The sequence below is a fragment of the Larimichthys crocea genome, chromosome XXII, assembly GCF_000972845.2.
Source record: "Larimichthys crocea isolate SSNF chromosome XXII, L_crocea_2.0, whole genome shotgun sequence".
Lineage (NCBI taxonomy): Eukaryota > Metazoa > Chordata > Actinopteri > Sciaenidae > Larimichthys > Larimichthys crocea.
Window position 1 is genome coordinate 12,566,577 of NC_040032.1, and position 260 is coordinate 12,566,836.

Consider the following 260-nt stretch of genomic DNA (forward strand, 5'->3'; position numbering starts at 1 on the left):
GTCAGGATTTCGGCCCTGCAGTACATGAATGAGTAAGTTGTGACCATGCATGTTTACTCCATGAATGTTGTGATGTATGTGAACAAATGGCTGTTGTTCACATACATCACTGGTTCACAGGTGACTGGTTTCAGCTGGTTTGTGACACTTAAAGGTCATCTGGGTGGAGATGCACATTCACTGTCTGTCAAGCTTTTAGTGCTTTTTAAATATAATATTTTCCCAATTATTTCTCTCTTTTTTTTTGCATCATATTTCTG